Source organism: Hyla sarda, chromosome 4 (assembly GCF_029499605.1).
Source record: "Hyla sarda isolate aHylSar1 chromosome 4, aHylSar1.hap1, whole genome shotgun sequence".
In the NCBI taxonomy this organism is placed as follows: Eukaryota; Metazoa; Chordata; class Amphibia; order Anura; family Hylidae; genus Hyla; species Hyla sarda.
Window position 1 is genome coordinate 230,899,018 of NC_079192.1, and position 15,702 is coordinate 230,914,719.

The window sequence follows — 15,702 nt, forward strand, 5'->3', positions numbered from 1 at the left end:
AAGGGGGTTTTCTTCACCAGGGAAATAATTCTTTGCTCATCCTCCACAGTTGTTATCCTTGGTCTTCCGGGTCTTTTGGTGTTGCTGAACTCAACGGTGCGTTCCTTCTTTTTAAGAATATTCCAAACAGTTGTTTTGGCCACGCCTAATGTTTTGGCTATCTCTCTGATGGGTTTACTACACAAAGAGGTGAAATCACTGGCACCGCTAGATACATACATGACTATATATTCATCCGGTAGTACGGACACATACACGTCCTCTAATCCGGTACATCTATTTAGCACATAAAGTCTATGGCATGAGGGTAGACTGCAATATGACTGTGGGTGGTGCTCCTCTATCAGAAACAAAGTATTCCATATGCTACATCCAAAGAATTCAGAGCGCACTCACCCGGAGTCAGTCGGCGTACCAGAAATTCCGGCACCGGTTATCCTCGGTCCATCAGGAATATCGCAGGAGATAGAGTGGGGGAGTTCTCAGACGCTGGCTTCTGCCAGCGTCTGAAAACTCCCCCACTCTATCTCCTGCAATATTCCTGATGGACCGAGGATAACCGGTGCCGGAATTTCTGGTACGGCGACTGACTCCTGGTGAGTGCGCTCTGAATTCTTTGGATGTAGCATCTCTGATGGGTTTGTTTTGTTTTTTCAGTCTAATGATGGGTTGCTTCACTGATAGTGACAGCTCTTTGGATCTCATCTTGAGAGTTGACAACAACATATTCCAAATGCAAATAGCATACTTGAATTTAACTCTGAACCTTTTATCTGCTCATTGTAATTGGGATAATGAGGGAATAACACACACCTGGACTTGGAACAGCTGAGAAGCCAATTGTCCCATTACTTTTGGTCCCTTAGCAAGTGGGAGGCACATATGTAAACTTGTAATTCCTACACAGTTTACCTGATTTGGATGTAAATACCCTGAAATTAAAGGGGTACTCCGGTGAAAACCTTTTTTCTTTTAAATCAACTGGTGGCAGGAAGTTAGACATATTTGTAAATTACTTCTATTAAAAAATCTTAATCCTTCCAGTACTTATTAGCTGCTGAATGCTACAGAGGAAATTCCTTTCTTTTTGGAACACTGATGACATCACGAGCACAGTGCTCTCTGCTGACATCTCTGTCCATTTTAGCAACCATGCATAGCAGATGTATGCTAAGGGCAGCAAGGTGGCTCAGAGGTTAGCACTGCTACCTTGCAGTGCTGGGGACTTGGGTTCAAATCCCACTCAGGATGACAATAAATAAAGCGTTATTATTATAATAACGTCAGCAGAGAGAACTGTGCTCGTGATGTCATCAGAGAGCATTCCAAAAAGAAAAGAATTTCCTCTGTAGTATTCAGCAGCTAATAAGTACAGGAAGGATTAAGATTTTTTAATAGAAGTCATTTACAAATATGTTTAACTTTCTGCCACCAATTGATTTAAAATAAAAAAGGTTTTCACCGGAGTACCCCTTTAAAGCCGACAGTCTGGAAGTAAATCTTGTTTGTTTCATTTCAAATCCATTGTGGTGGTGTATAGAGCCAAAAATGTTAGAATTGTGTCAATGTCCCAATATTTATGGACCTGACTGTATGTATATATGTATATATATATATATATATATATATATAATGTGTGTGTGTGTAGTGTTTTCTTTCTTTTTCAAGTGTATAAAATGTATACGTTAAATGGAAACAAAATGAAGCCACCCTAAAGTGAGGTCATTTGTTAGGCCATGTTCACACAATAATTTCTTCCAATTTTTTGGGTCTGTACAACTGAGCTTTTACTGCTTAAAATACAGGCAAAAATTCTGCAGTTTTTTGTGTAAATATTGTGTAAACATGGCTTCACTGAGTAATGATTATGTTTTAAAGTTTTTGTCAGTCCTGTTGTGCTTACTTTTCTTGCAGACATTAACAATAAAAAGGTTAGATACAAATTCAATAAGAATAAGTAGCTGAAGGAACCAGAAATGATTGGCTGTGCCACGTAAATATATATATATATACCCAACTATGAATTGATCCCTGTTCAGAAGAGTTTGTTTCTGTCTACACTCGTTCTTTGGTTCTATAAACAATGACATTTCAACATTTTTCTTGTAGTATTAGATAATGTGATAAATACATAACTAAAGATTATTTTGCAAATGAGAAGGGGGTTCACTGACAAAACAACAAAGATGACTAATCTTATCACATGATATTCGGTTTTGCAGATTACTGTTTTTTAGTTAACATTTGAAAAAAGAAAATATTCCAGAGACAACCACATGGTGGCACCAAACAGCAAGATAAACTGCTGACATGCTTATTTTTAAACTATCACTATAATAGTAGTGTATTCCAGTGTAGTGTGTTTGTATTGGAGTGTATTTTTGCCACATCCATTGAAGCTATGGTGTTATAAATATCATTCTCATAAAATAAGCTTCTCAAGGAACTGACAAATGTTGTCATCATATTCTATGCTATTAAAGAACTCAGTAGAAACATGGTAGCATCTCAAAGAAGGACCAAGATGATGAACTAGCTGCAGCTTTACCTTCTGTTCGACTAATATACTGGATAGCCGATTTGTATGTACTTTGGCATTAGCCATATCATTAGTCTCCAAACTGTGGACTTTCAGCTGCTACAAAACTTCAACTCCCAGCAAGCACGATGAGAGTTGTAGTTTTGCTACAGCTGGAGGGGTAAAGGGGTACTTAGACATCTTATCCCCTACCAAAGGACTTAGACATCTTATCCCCTACCAAAGGACTTAGACATCTTATCCCCTACCAAAGGACTTAGACATCTTATCCCCTACCAAAGGACTTAGACATCTTATCCCCTACCAAAGGACTTAGACATCTTATCCCCTACCAAAGGACTTAGACATCTTATCCCCTACCAAAGGACTTAGACATGTTATCCCCTACCAAAGGACTTAGACATCTTATCCCCTACCAAAGGACTTAGACATGTTATCCCCTACCAAAGGACTTAGACATCTTATCCCCTACCAAAGGACTTAGACATCTTATCCCCTACCAAAGGACTTAGACATCTTATCCCCTACCAAAGGACTTAGACATGTTATCCCCTACCAAAGGACTTAGACATCTTATCCCCTACCAAAGGACTTAGACATCTTATCCCCTACCAAAGGACTTAGACATGTTATCCCCTACCAAAGGACTTAGACATGTTATCCCCTACCAAAGGACTTAGACATCTTATCCCCTACCAAAGGACTTAGACATCTTATCCCCTACCAAAGGACTTAGACATCTTATCCCCTACCAAAGGACTTAGACATCTTATCCCCTACCAAAGGACTTAGACATCTTATCCCCTACCAAAGGACTTAGACATCTTATCCCCTACCAAAGGACTTAGACATCTTATCCCCTACCAAAGGACTTAGACATGTTATCCCCTACCAAAGGACTTAGACATGTTATCCCCTACCAAAGGACTTAGACATGTTATCCCCTACCAAAGGACTTAGACATCTTATCCCCTACCAAAGGACTTAGACATCTTATCCCCTACCAAAGGACTTAGACATCTTATCCCCTACCAAAGGACTTAGACATGTTATCCCCTACCAAAGGACTTAGACATGTTATCCCCTACCAAAGGACTTAGACATCTTATCCCCTACCAAAGGACTTAGACATCTAATCCCCTACCAAAGGAAGGGGAATAAGATGTCTGATCGTGGGAGGTCCAGCCACTGAGCCCCCCTTGATCTCCAGCCCAGCACCCTGGCGTTATAAACATTTATGTTGAAAAAAACGGCTATGCTAAGCTTCGGGCGGCCATGGTAATCACTCCCTCTCCATTCATGTCTATGGGAGATGAAGAGGGGCCGTGACGGCAGTGGTTGCTCATAATCCGGTGGAGTTTGCTCTGTGCATGCAGATTACTGGGGTGCTGGGCCAGATATCACAGGGGGTCCCAGCGGCTAGACCCCCACAGACATCTGATCCCCTATACTTTGTATAGGGGGATAGGATGTCTAGGGGCAGAGTACCCCTTTAAACATGCACACTTTGGACTTTTGTGCACAATGAGGTGAATAATAAATTTTGCATGATAAAATGTCTTACCCCTTTTTAGATTTACACCACTGTAGTAGCCTGAGTTCTAGTCCGGGCTAAATAGCTAGACTGTTCAATACTGACAAGATCCTCTATGGTAGTTGATAACCTTTTATTAAAAAAAAAAAAAAATGCAGCCAAAGTCATATTGGACATAGTGAATTTCAGTAGCATTTATCCTCCCAATCCATCTCCTTAAGTCAGGATGTTGTTGTGACATTAGTTTTCCACTTATATATGGATGAAGAAGTTGTAATGAGATTTATATCCAGGTAGCTTATGTAATGCAAGTTTGTTTTTTTGGAAGAAAAAGTTGGAAAAGAGTATGATCCCGCTCCTCAGGAGGGCCATTAAGAAATAAGTCTTCAGATTTGTCAATATTTCCCTTAAGTAGGCACATTCAGATTCAAAAACCTTTTATACGTTGTACATCTTGTTAAAATATTAACCTTTTGTAATATACTCAAATTTTTTTTCTTCCTTTTATAGAAATCATGACTTATAACAAACACCCCATACCATCCAGAACATAATTCTGACTGCAGCAGCATCTTTGTCCAAGCTGAAGTGCAAGCATAGACAAAGTCCAGTAAGTGAGGGTGGGACTAGCACTCCTCTATGCTCACTCCTGTCCTGTCAGACTGCAGCATGAAACCAGAGAGGAGGGGGTTACAGAGCAGTCTGCAGTGATTGCATGAAGAGGCACAGCACAGCAGACTCAGAGAGGAAGCCAAGTCAAGCAGAATGAAGACACACCCCTCACAGAATGACAAACCACGTGAGCAAGAGAAAGAAGGTATTTGTAAAAAAAAATATATATATAGGTGCTAGACACATAACAATTATATGTACATGATCAGGATTAGGTACTAAGTAACATATAATTTTTTTTTTTTTTTTTGTAGGATATGACCGGAATGCTTTCAGGCCAGAAACAGCCTCACAGGCGCACCATTAGATTGAGGAGGGTAAATAAGGGTTGTCATATAGTTATAACTTTATAGTCTGTGGATCCCGTCACCTGCAATCAGATAGACTGACACCTGATCTGGGGGGTGAAGCGCACTGGGGTTGCACACTTCACCAGCCTATATACAGTATCTAGAGATTAGTGAAAGTCTCAGTGCTGAGACCTAGTCTGATGAAAACATTTGACATGTCCCAGTGACATGTCAAAGGTTTTGGATAATGATAGTAACACTTTAAGCATGTTCTATTTCTTCATCCTCTGTGTTCCTCCCGCACTGCTGTCATGAGTGTATGGAGGCATACAGGAATAATGCATACAGGAATAATGCATACAGGAATAATGCATACAGGAATAATGCATACAGGAATAATGCATACAGGAATAATGCATACAGGAATAATGCATACAGGAATAATGAACTTAGTGGGGCTGTTTCCAAAGCTGTGACAAAGTATCTCATAGCCTGTTGTAAGCATTTGTTCAGCCAGACATTGAGCCCTAAATCTGATTTACATCAAGCACTACTGCATACCCACCCAGGTCTCTCTTAGTTAGCTTGTATTGAAGGGGTGTTCTGCTTTATACATCTTATCCCATATCCAAAGGAAAGCCCAAGGGCTGCACTGAGATCACGGGGGTTCCCAGCATTGGGAGCCCTGCGATCATAAATCTTATCCCCTATACCCCTTTAAGGACTTTGGAGGTTGATGGAGAACTGTTTGAGAGCTTCTACTTCCTGTTGGTTATTGGTATAGATCGGCAAACTTCCAGTAATTTGATTTTTCACAAACTTCTCGGCTCGGCAGTTGCTGACTTCAGCCTGCATAAATGAGTTCAGCTTTCAGGTGCTCCAGTGGGCTGGAAAAGGTGGATACAGTCCTAGGAGAGAGTCTCCAGCCCACCGGAGCACCTGAAAGCTGAATTCATTTATGCAGACTAAAGTCAGCAACTGCCGAGCCGAGAAGTTCGTGACGAATCGAATTACTGGAAGTTCGCTCATCTCCAGTTATTAGTGTAAAATGTCTTCATAATCTTCAAGGCCAAATCAGGGTCTTCATAAAGTGTTGTGGTAAGGCATATAGAGTGTCTCATTGATCTGCCAGCAGAATTACACCAAAGCACCAAATCTGCATGGTGGGCTTGATGCAGTTGAGCTCCTGTCTTCTTGCTCTCTCTCCAATCAGAGAACAGGACATTATGCTTCTTAAATGTAGGGATTCTTGCTGTGGCTGCTCTCACTATTAGAATGAGAGTACCAGAGGGTGGACAGTTGGTAGCTCCAGTACCTCTGTCTGGGGCATCAGCCATTGTTGACTGTGACATTTGGTTCTGCAGTGCTGCTGACTATACAAAATGTAAGGGAGCGACCCACTTGAATGACGCAGAAGTCTTTGCTGGATAACAGTGGCACAAGTTTTTTAAACAGTCCTTGCATAAAAGCTTTCTTAGCAATTTCTGTATATTATTACAATTTCTGTATGTTACAATTCTGCAGCATTCCTGACTAGTGTTAAGCGGCATAGGCCATATTCGAATTTGTGATATTTCGCGAATATATGGACGAATATTCGTCATATATTCGCAAAATTTGCATATTTGGAATATTTGCGTTCTATTTTCACATATGCGAAAATTCGCATATACGAAAAATTTGCATATGCGAAAATTTGCACGTCAGTCTCACACAGTAGTATTAGAGCCTTCTTTACACCACACAAGCTGGAAGCAGAGAGGGGTGATCACTGTGATGTGTACTGTGAAAAAAATAAATAAATAACGAATATTCGTAATTGCGAATATATAGTGCTATATTCGCGAATATTTGCAAATTCGCGAATATGCGATATTCGCAAATAAAATTTGCATTGCGAATATTCGCGAGCAACACTATTCCTGACTTCACATGCTGCAGTACTGTAAAGATAAAAATAATTTTTAAGGGTATTCTAAATTTTGTATTCAATATTCTAAAAATATGCTCACACTGCTGCATAACATAAATAACCCTATACTTACCTTCCTCACTCCTCCCCTTCTTCCTGAGCCAGTCCCATTGCACAGCACGTCTTTTTGTTTGAGGTCGGTGTGTACACTGCCCATTCAGGCGACCACCTGCTGAGGCAGCCCACAAAACAGAAGAACCTCTGTGCAATGGGACTGGTTCTATTAAAATAACAGGAGCAAGAAAAGTAAGCATTGGGGATTTATTTGTTATGTACCAGGCTAAGCCCATTTTTAGAATACTAATAGAACTCCGAATACCCCTTTAAAATGATATTGCCTTTACAGCGGATTCATAGAAGGAAACCCATCAACGTAACAGAGTTACGTTGATGAAAAGGCTAACATTTCTCCAAGGTGATATGCAGGACTATTACTATTACTGAAAATGTTTAGATGGAGTTATTGCCTCACAAGGTGGTCGTACTAAATACTGAAAAAAAGGTTCACAAACTTTTGCCACTTTTAGCACTTGTGTGAAAATATGATGTCGTTTTTGGTTAAATTTATGCAGAAATATAGTAGAAGATTCTGAAGGGTTCACAAACTTTCAAGCACAACTGTATGCTTTACTTAGCCATCTTCTAAATCAATAAGAGGACTTTTCAGCACCATGGAGGGGGAATTATATGACAGTTTTTAATAAATATGTATTGGAGTAAGATGTGCCAGACATTATTTAAAGGCACGCACATCTTAACAAAATTGGTACATCTTAGACTGTTTTAGCAAAACAAATTAAAATCTAAACCTGCTATGAAATGTAGATGTGTGCTATAATTTACTCCAATTCATTTTGTAATTTTAATAATAAATCTCTTGGATTGATGGTGACCCCGACATATAGGTATACAGACTTTTTCTGACATATTCTGTACCAATTTGACATAAAAAAAATTACGAATAGGCCCTCATTTACTAAGCTGAAACCAACCAGTTTTTGTCTGGCTATTTTGGCGCAGAATGTTTGTTCCAGTCTGCGACAGTGTGCGCCAAGAAAATCTGACAAACCCGACATTGCACTGTAAAAAGCCGGAAAAGGGGCTTGGTCTGCCACAAAGGGGACGTGGCCAGCCCCAAAAAGGGGCGTAGTTTCACAATCTGACCTATTTACAGAAAATCCTGTAAATAAATGGCTGGAAATTTCCACCTAGAAAATGCCGACTTGTAAAGCTGAATCCTCATAGTAAATAGAGGAGAATCCTACAAGTCTGAAACTACATTTCACACTAGTAAAAACCCAACACTCTTAGTAAATGAGGCCCATTACGTAAAATTCCATGTGTATGGAGCTCTTTCACCCTTAGAAGCATTGCCCAGACTATGATCGAGTTCTATATGCCTTCACCTATTGAAAAAAGCCAAGCTATATCCATCATCAAATATAGTACAGCTAAAAAAGATAAGACAGACGCACCATAGGGTAAGTTCATCTAGAACAATAGATGGACTATAGAAGTGAGTATGCGTGGATTAAAGATGCCCACCTTAGTTGGTTGAGCTATTGTGTAGGCACAGCACTATTACAGGCATATCAAATTGTAGAACTACAGGTATACATAATGATCCTTAGTGTCGTGTGCCACCCCAAGCCCAATACTGCCTCTGGAGACTTGAAGAAAGGGCTCACGGTTCACTGCTCTGTGTTCTCTATGAAAATACGATGGCCATCATCATGCAGTGTGTCCTAATGCATATTCTCCTATGGGTTAATAATCTATATCTGTCGCCTCTCTTTTGTCCAGCATCAATGAAAATGAGCAAATCAGATTAGGAACATTCCCCTCGGCTTTTACTAAATGCACTTGTTACATGTTCGGTAATTCTATGGACACATTAAATGATTATCATGGTTACTGATAGAATAATCTGAAATCCCACTAGACATAAACTGTTGAAAATTGATGTGGTTGCTACCTTAAGAATGACATTTCACAAAGCTGCACATAGAAATGGAATTGCTTTTAATAACTGAAGTCATTTGCTGCTGGCAGAAAGCATAAAATACGCTAACACCTAATAATTTCTATTATTCATCTCCTTAAAAAAGACACATTCAGGCTGACATGACAGCTTCATTTACATTGCTATGGGTTTAGTGTGCCCTGTTCACTACATAATGACTGCATAAAATCTTACGTGGAAGCAACACTGCATAAATTGTTAGATTCGGACAAAAAATCTGATTTATCAAAAAATGTTTTTCCTCCCTAGAGTGTCCTGGCCATGTATCACTTATGTACAAAATATTCCATAGAAAAGGAAAAGAGCAGGGGGCCGACACATGCAGGCTGTTTCACATACACACTATTTATAACGATAAAATCCCTTTAATACTAAACACACAAATATAACATATACAGTATCAAGGTCAACAAATAAAAACATGATATCTGTAAACATACCACAATGGCTTCAATTTGTGTGGAATACAATACAGCGTTCTATCATACTTTATTGACTCATCAAACTGGCCTTTATATAATGAAAAAAGTGCAGCGTCTTGTCACATATATGATGATTAGGGATGAACGAATCGAATCTAACGAATCTGAAATTCCTTATGAATTTCAGGAAAAACTCCATTGGCAACGAATGCTAATATTGCCGCGATTCGATTGCGCAAATCGCTTAATTAAACTCCATTTAGTGTGGTCCAGGCTCCAGGGCATCTAAAATGGTGGATCCACATATGAGGACATGGGGCAAGGAATGCTGGGAAGGCGGGAACAAGGGTAGGAGGAATGACCCAGCAGCAAGTCACCCCTGTGATGTCACAGTCCTATATAATCGCCAGCCATCTTGCACCCAGTCACTTCAGCCTTTTATTGCAGAGAGATAGACACCACTGTGTGTTGCACAGAGAAGCATTTTTCCAGCAGCAATTCACCTCCCAGTCACATCAGCGTTCTGTTGCACGGAGAGAGGGAAAGAGCAGTGTGTGTTGCACAGAAAAGCATTTTTACAGCTGCGATTCACCTCCCAGTCACTACAGCGTTCTAATACAGGGAGGGACAGAGAGTAGTGTGTTGCACAGTGTATTGCACAGAATAGCGGCGATTCACCTCAAGCCCAAATCCTGCCTAGAAGCACTGATAGGGAAGGGAGTGAGATTAAGAGTGCAATTATGGGTGTAGTAAACAGCGACTGTGTGCTGCAGCACTGGTGTGTACTGCTGGTGTTGTACACAAATACTTTTTTAAACGCACTGGAGCGCATTGTCCTCCCCTCATAAGTGCATGTAAGTGGTGTACTATTTGGTTCCTGTTAAAGTCTTAAGGGCCTAGATAATGTGAAAGGCCAGCCAAAAGTACACACTGGCTGGTGTTGTACACAAATACTGTTTTAAGCGTACAGGAGTGCATTGTCCTCAGAGTTCCCCTCACTCAGATTTATGGAACGGACTGTTGCAGAAATTTCTACAACTTAAACTGCCCCCCTTTTAAATCCACCCTTGATGACCTTGTCACATATAATACTACCTCTATTTATATAGCACTTTTATCACATAATTTAGTATTTTTTGAAGTTTGTGTTTTTGTACTTGTATGTTCTGTAATTAGGGCTGTTGCTCTGATGAGGCGAGTGAGGGTGCAAGTGGGGTCCAGTACACATTACACTGATGCATTGATTCTCAACCAGGGTGCCAGGACACTCTGGTGGGAAATATTGCGCTAACATTTTTAGATTTGTCTGCCCAGGCCTGCGCACCTGTGAGTCACAGACATGCAGGCCAGGTGGGAGGGGAGTCTGTGTGCAGTCCCGGGACGGGTGATGCTGCAGCTCCAATCCTCGTGTATCCTCCCTCTCCTGTGGAGCAGCTCTGGACTCTGGATTTTCCCTGGTCCCTCAGCAGAATGACGTGGAGGGAGGGAAGGAGCAGAGGCAGTGCTGACAGAGTCCTACTCAGCTTCAGGTAGTGCACCCCCACCCTTCTTTCACTCCTCTACACCTCTCTGTCACCCCTCGTAACCTCGCTGTAACCCCTTGGCACCCCTCTGTTATCCCATGCACCCTTCTGTCAACCCTCCACACCCCTCTGTCACCCCTGTATGCCCCTCTGTAACCCATGTACACCCCTCTACACCCCTGCCTCTGATGTACACCCCTCTATCACTGTGTGGGGTAATGCATTGTGTATGCTTGGGGGGGCTGGAGGCATTTGAGTTAGGCTGGAAACATTGGGGGAGATTTATCAAATCCTGTGCAAAGGAAAAGTTGCCCATAGACACCAATCAGATTTCTTCATTTTGCAAAGGCCTTGTTAAAAATGAAAGAAGCAAGCTGATTGGTTGCTATGGGCAACTGGGCAACTTTTCCTCTGTACAGGTTTTGATAAATCTCCCCCTTTGGGCATTGTTGGAAGGCTGGTGGCATTGTGTTTGGAGGAAGCTGGAGTCATTTGTAGGGAAAAGGGGAGGATAATGCTGGAAAAGTGCAGAGCCTAATACCAATATGTTTGTGTTGCAAGTTCCATGATGTCCTGTGCCAGATGGGGAAGAAAAAAAAAGAGAATGACTGATTATTTGGTAAGGGTGTCCCGCTATTTTTTTTTCAATGGGTGCCCCAAGACAAAATGGGGTGAGGGAGGCACAATTTTCTGTTCTCAGGAGCAAAAACAGCTAGCTACAGCTCTGTCTGTAATGCACATCATTTAACAATGTTTAGCACTTATAAGATCGCTGTTATTTTCTGTTCTCGCCTCAGGAGCAAAAAGACCTAGCTACAGCTCTGTCTTTCACAGATGGCATCAAGTTAGCATCCAAAATTTGCTGAAATTTTATTGAATCCATTTTTCCTTCTACTTGTGAGATGTTCCCTGTGCCACTGGCTGCAATACAACCCCAAAGCATGATTGATCCACCACCATGCTTAACAGTTGGACAGAGGTTCTTTTCATTAAATTCTGTTCCCCTTCTTCTCTAAACGTACCTTTGCTCATTCCGGCCAAAAAGTTGAATTTTGCCCTCATCGGTCCACAGAACTTGTTTCCAAAATGCATCAGGCTTGTCTATATGTTCATTTGCAAAGTTCAAACGCTGATTTTTGTGGTGAGGACGTAGAAGAGGTTTTCTGCTGATGACTCTTCCATGAAGACCATATTTGTACAAGTATCTCTTTATAGTGGAATAGTGTACCAAAACTCCAGTGTCTGCCAGATCTTTCTGGAGGGATTGTGCTGTCAAACGTGGGTTTTGAATTGTTTTCTCACAATCCTGCAAGCTGTTCTGTCTGATATTTTTCTTGGTCTTCCAGATCTTGCTTTAACTTCCACTGTTCCTGATGACTGCCATTTCTTAATTAAATTCCAAACAGAGGATATTGACATCTGAAAACGTTTTGCTATCTTCTTATAGCCTTCTCCAGCTTTGTGAGTGTCAACTCAGTTTCAGATTTCTAGACAACTGCTTAGAAGAACCCATGGTGCTGATTGTTGGGGCAAGGTCAGATGAGTCTGGGCATTTAAAACCTTTGAGACTGACATCACCTGGTCTTCCCAGATGATGATTGAGAACAATCCATGACACTGGCAGGTCTCAACTTTGCAAAGGGGCAGTGCATGCTATAAATTCTAAAGGGTGCCCAAACTTTTTTTTTGTTTTCTGTTATTTTGAAAGTGTAAATGATGATAATAAAATCTAACTTTTGTTGACATATTATAAGAATGTCTAATCTGTAATTTGATGCCTTTTGGAGATTTTTCCATCTTTCCTTGGCTTCTTTATGCACATTAATACAAATGTTTACCTGGGGTGCCCAAACTTTTGATCCACACTGTATATGTATACATGGATGTCTTAGCAGACAAGTTGCCAGTAATCTATTGCAAGGTTTGTACAGAAATAAAAATCGAAGGTTTGTTTTAACTCTCTAGGTACTTGTCATCAGTCATTCCCTTAACCTCTTCAGGACGCAGGGTGTACCTGTACGCCCTGCGCCTGGTCCCGGTATATAACGCGGGGTCACTCCGTGACCCAGCGTCATAGCGGGTCAGTCCTGGTGGCTAATGAAAGCCGGGACCCGGGTCTAATAGCGTGCAGCACCAATCGTTGTGCCGTGTGCTATTAACCCTTATGACGTGGCATTCGAAGTTGATCGCCGTGTTTTAAGTAACAAAAATACACTCCCGGTAGCTCAGTCGGGCTGATCGGGACCATTGCGGTGAAATCGCGATGTCCTGATCAGCTAGAATGCGAGCGGAGGGTGCCTTACCTGCCTCCGTTGTGTCGGATCAGCGATTGATTGCTCCAAGCCTGAAATCCAGGCTTGAGCAATCAACCACCGATAACACTGACCATCTCCATGTTAATGCATGGGGGTGTTCTGTGTATAAGATCAGTATGTGCAGTGCTATAGCCACTAGAGGGGGCTATAACACTGCAAAAAGAAAGGGAAAAAGAAAGTTAATAAAGATAATCTAACCCCTTCCCTAATAAAAGTAAGAATCACCCCCCATTTCCCATTAAAAAAAAAAAACTGTGTATATTAAAATAGACATATGTTGTATTCCCATGTGCGTAAATGTACGAACAATAAAAATATATTGTTCATTAAACCGCATGGTCAATGGCGTATGCGCAACAAAATTTCCAGAGTCCAAAATAGCGTAATTTTGGTCACTTTTTATATCATGAAAAAATTTATAAAAAGCAATCAAAAAGTCAGATCAATACAAAAATGGTACTGATAAAAACTTCAGATCATGGCACAAAAAACAAGCCCCATACCAGCCCGTATGCAGAAAAATTAAAGCGTACCTCTCATCAAAAAAACGTTTGATATATTATGGATTAATGTATGCAGAATAACTTCACAAATGCATGTTATTCAAAAATATGCTTCTTTCTATTTAATTTTCCACTTTGAAGAAATGACCACTAGTGGTCTCCCTACCAGTCCTGGCAGCAAGCATTTCAGACTCATGCTGGAGTCCTAAATACTACGAGCTGCCAGCCTGCTTTGTTCACAGCCTGTTTGGCTGTGAACAAAGCAGGCTGGCAGCTCTGAGTGTTTAGGACTCCAGCATGAGTCAGAAATGCTTGCTGACAGGACTGATCGGGAAAAATACAATAGAAAGAAGCATATTTTTCATTAACATACTATTGGAAAGTTATTCAACATTCAATAATCTAAAATATATCAAAAGTTTATTTAATGAGAGGAACCCTTTAAAAAGTTATAGGGGTCAGAAAATGACAAATTTTAAACATATACATTTTCCTTCATGTAGTTATGATTTTTTTCAGAAGTGCGACAAAATCAAACCTATATAAGTAGGGTATCATTTTAACCATATGGACCTACAGAATAAAGAGAAGGTGTCATTTTTACCGAAAATGTACTGCGTAGAAACGGAAGCCCCCAAAATTTCAAAATTTAATTTTTTTCTTCAATTTTGTCGCACAATTAATTTTTTTTCCCTTTTTGCCGTGGATTTTTTGGTAAAATGACTAATGTCGTTGCAAAGTAGAATTGGTGGCGCAAAAAAAAAAGCCAACATATGGAATTTTAAGTGCAAAATTGAAAGCGTTATGATTTTTAGAAGGTGATGAGGAAAAAATTAAAATGCAAAAACTGAAAAAGTCCTTAAGGGGTTAAGGAAAGGGGCGCATCTTGGATGTCCGCTGTCTCCTTTGCTTTTTAAAATTACATTAGAACCGTTAGATACATATCTGATACTTTTCAAGATATCCTAGTGGGAGACAGAGAGGTTCTGATGTCCCTCTTCGCAGATGATATTTTCTATTCCTAGCACACCCAACCAAGGTGTTACCGTGCATTTTATCTTTCCTGGAACATTTTGAAATGTACTTGGCTCTAAAATAAATGTGACACAAACTGAACTTACTGCTTATTTGTGGCCTTCCCTCTGATATGTCAAATTTAGACTCATGGAGGGAGATTTATCTTGTTCAGAGGAAAAATCAGATTGCTTCTTTCATTTTTCAGAGGCCCTTTTTAAAATGAAAGAAGCGATCTGATTGGTTGCTATGGGCAACTGGTAAACTTTACCTCTGGACAGGTTTTGATGAATCTTCCCCATGGAGTGTGTCTGTGGTGCCATAACAAATCATATACCTAGACACCACCATCTATGACCTCAACTATACTTAATAAATACTTGATAAATAAAGAAGTTTGTTTGTACAGTTGACTGGTGGCCAGCTTGGGTGATGGCACAATCTCCAGGACTTCTTTTCTTCCACTTGAGTTGTTATAGTTTATGTACTTATTATTATATTTTTCTTTTTAGACTCCTCAGGGTCAGTCACTTATGAATCATGTATTACCCAGATCTTCTAGGAGATTGTAAGAGGTAAGGTCTTTATGTTCTTCTATTGTTATGCATCGCCATAGTAACTAATGCTGACATCAATTGCATGAGACGCTTATAGAAAATGTATGTTGTCATTTGCTCATTGCAGATAGCGGTTGAGAAATGCTCCGGGTGGGCTCCAACACAACCAGCATACAGCACTTGTTTCCTTATGTGTGAATAAACATCGGAAAAGAACAAGTGAGTTCTTCGTGTCTACTTCTGGTGCATATAACACTTACCTGAGACAAGCACCACCCTGCACCAGAGCCGACCATTCCTGGTCATAATGGGAGTATAACAGAGCAGAGGTAAGGGGT